Source organism: Henckelia pumila, chromosome 1 (assembly GCF_033568475.1).
Source record: "Henckelia pumila isolate YLH828 chromosome 1, ASM3356847v2, whole genome shotgun sequence".
NCBI lineage: Eukaryota > Viridiplantae > Streptophyta > Magnoliopsida > Lamiales > Gesneriaceae > Henckelia > Henckelia pumila.
In genome coordinates, this window is record NC_133120.1 from 180,082,189 (window position 1) to 180,086,123 (window position 3,935).

A 3,935-nucleotide genomic window follows, 5' to 3' on the forward strand; every position below is an offset into this window, starting at 1 on the left:
GCTCACCAAACCCTCGTAGGACATGTCATCACCGACCGCCACACGGTCATGGATCTCAGGGTTAAGTCTTGAAGGAATAGATTATACTTCATCTCAGAGCTGTCAGCAATCTCGGGGCAATAGGATAGCAGATCAAAGAACTTCTGCTGATACTCGTCAATAGACATGGCTCCCTATCGCAGACTCAGTAGCTCGCCCGCCTTCGACTGATGGAGTGCAGGAGGAAAATACAGCTTCTGAAAAGCTGTGCGGAACTCGGCCCAGGTGGCCACTCCTCTCGCCGTAACAAAGGGTGCAGAAGTAAACCTCCACCACCTACGAGCTCGCCCATCCAAAACATAGCCAAGGGTCTCCATCTTCTGCTCCTCGGTGCAGTGGAAAGTCTAAAAAGTCATCTCCATGCGGTCTAACCAGTTCTTCGCATCCTTCGGAGACTCACCTCCAACCAAGGGCTTAGGTGCCATCTGCAAGAATTGGCGCACGCTAAAACGGTCCTCATCACGACGACGATGATGACGGTCCCGATGACGCTCACGATCGTCATCTCCCCAGTGTCCACCTCCACTACCATGGCTACTCTGGTCATCGTAGTTTGCCATCTACAAAAGTACCTCATGGTTACCTTATGCAAAATCTAATTCCCAAGAATACTATGCATGCTCTGATACCATAAATGTAGTGACCCTTACCCGGATCACCTACTAAACAGAACTTAGGCATGAAATTTACTTAATTAAACATAAATCAAAATTCAACTGCGGAAACCATAACATTTATACAATCCCAAGGAAAGGAATTTGTAAATATCAAAAAATATACAACCAAATCGAATAGTTGTATAAACCCAAAACAATAGAATAAAAACCTAAACAAAGCTCCAGCTGATCGACCACTGCCTAGCCCCTCTTGGATCCACCCACCTCGTCCAATCGCAAACCTGCCCCATGGAATAGGGTGTCCAAAAACACAGAGTACGAGACATGAGCATAAAACGCTCAGCATGAGAGTATGAGTATACATGCATGCAAAGTGAACTCCCTATAAACTCAAGGTCAAAGATCAGATAACAGAGACAGGTCGGGCCTGGTATGTAGCACACTGTGCCGTCACTACAGGAGGTGGCTCCCATACCAAAATACCAGTGGTTATGCCGGACCCAAATCGATGGAAGTCCAACCACTAACAGGATAGGGTAAAACCCTACTATAGACATCTCGAACGAGATAGCTCAATATGCAAATGAATGCAACATAAATCAATGACATATAAATCATGCAGACACATAATACATGCATACTCAGTCAGGATATCTCGAACAATACTTTTGTACCTCAAATACTAGGCAATTTCTATCAGCCCTAGGTCCACGCCTATAATCCGCGCTACACTGCCAAATGATAATACTATCATTATAGCGCTCTAAAAGCCTTAACTAAGCTAAAGAATACTACTAAATATTTTTAGGAAGCAAAAGCTATAACTTCGTCCGTCGTTAGCCCTTTGCAGTCGATTGCCTCAAAACTAGGCCACAGCTTTGCTACAACGCCTAGACTGCTATGCCACTTCCGGATTCCCAACGGGACGCTTAGAATTCCCTAGATCTGAGTTAGAAGGCTAAGGAATCGAGAGAGAAGAGAGAAATTGGTGCACTCAAATGTGAGCTTGGCACCCCCTATTTATAGACAGAGTTCGGGCCCTTCGAACTGACTTCGAAGCCTCCAAACATGTTCGGGTTGTCCAAACTGGACTTCGGGGTGCCCGAATTCCCATCCATGCATCAGCAATGATGTCATCTTGCTGATGTAAGAAATGACATAATACTGAGTTACGATCGGATCGTCTGAACTTGCCAAAGGAGTGTCCGAAGACCTTCGGAGCCTCCGATCCTGGCTTCGGATCTTGCGATCTCGTTCGGAGCCTCCGATCCCTCACTTCGGATCGTCCGAACTCAAGTTTAGCCAATGCGTTTATTTCCTTGATTACCTTGTTTGGTTAAGGGCTACTACATCAACAATGTTTTCAAAAGACAAATTTTCAAATCTAATCATATCAAACCTACTAACATTCTGAAAATTAAAACGCAAACTAGTGAACCTCAGAGACTTACAAATCCCGAAACTCATGTTTCAGAATGCTCTTATCCAAATTCAATTCACACATTCATAGATCATGAGGACTTTCATGGTAATAAGGGATCAACAACAAGATAAAATTCGATTGAAAAACACTCACAATCAGGTTAATTCAAAGAAAAGTAGTGTGTGTGTTTTGATCAAAAACTCATACTCATTAAAAGTGTCAATTGACAGTCCATAAGCTAAATTCTCGCAACCCTTCTCCACTAGTATTTTAGACGACTGTGACTTGGTCAATAGGAATTATGAGCTTATAATGTAAGGCCTAGGTTATGGCTACAAACGAAGGACAACAATTCAAAGGAGGGAGTAAACTATGATCAATCAATGGATTCCACCTCTTTTTCTTTCTCAATCTATCTCAACTTTTTCAGACCATTGATTTCATTCTCTTTTTCATATTTTTCTTTTCCTTTCAACATTTTTTTTCAATTCAATCATCATTTTTTTTCACCACTACCTTTCATTCTTTTCAACTTGTCTCAAAACATCATTCCACTCTTCAGTTACAATTCAGGAGCATATACGATTCTCACATTCAAAACTTACTCCCTTTAAGGTGAGAAATAGTGTTTAAACTATTATTAGGTAGTGAATGTAGGACTTTGAAACGATGCCAAATGGGGGTTTATCACACATTTTCATGCATGCCATTAGTTTTTTCAATTAGACTCAAACAAGGTACTAAGGATAATTAAATCTGTGGATAGCTTGAAAGGCACAAAAGATTTTTAGAAAAATTTTCTAAATCATTCCTAATCACAGTTTACCCGTATCTCGCCTCGAAGGGTGTCCGAAATAGTTATAGACAAATCTCAATTCACAATTAAATCGCATGAATTTTAACCAGTGCGAAAACAAATAATCATCAACAGTAAACGATGATTTCCCAACAAAATTCAGAATTTGTACCTAATGTACTCATATAACTACGTGCAAGCTCAATAGATCAACTAGGGAAAAAATTAATTCAACAAAAATTAGGCCCAAAGATGCAAACAATGCCTCAATCATATTCATGTTTGCACGTTTCAAACTCAGACTCAAGCATAAATCACAGAGTATATAAGAATTTATTCATCTACTTGGTTTCACTAGTTCAAAATTTGGTCAGATAGGTCGACAATCATGGAATACAGTTACCGAACGAAAAAATATTTTCATCATCGGCCATATTTCCAGTTCTATCTTGACTTCTTGAAATAAATTCCTCTCACTTCTACTTAAATTCAACAAAACAACTTAAAATCAAGCACACCAACAACAAAACCAAAATTTCTAAATCACAGCAAGCAAAAACAGCAAAAACATCAAAAATTAAACTCAAAAAGTTTGAAACAGCCCCCCTTAAACTTATGTACAATCATTGTCCTCAATGATATGACAAGAAAGATTAAAGGACATGTACCTCAAACGATGACCGTCAGTGGTCGCCGCCATCATCGTCATCAGCATGAGCAGGATCCAAGGAGCCAAAAGTGGGAGGCCACTATGGGTATGGAGGGAAGGGGTGTGCTAAGCTCGCAACATGTGGAAACTGATGGCTCAAGGCGTCTATAAACCCCATCATGTAATTCATAAAAACTCCAAAAACTCCTTTCGGTGCTGGCGGAGCTCCTCCTCAAGGTAAAAGACATGATCATTCATGGAAGGAGGAGCCATATGATATGGTTCAGGGACTCGTCTGGCTGCAGCTCGTGCATTAAATGCTCGCCTTGCTTCACGTTTACGCTGATCAAATTCAGGAACCAGATGGGATGAAGGAGAACACGATATGGAAGCCTGAGGCTTCAACAACTT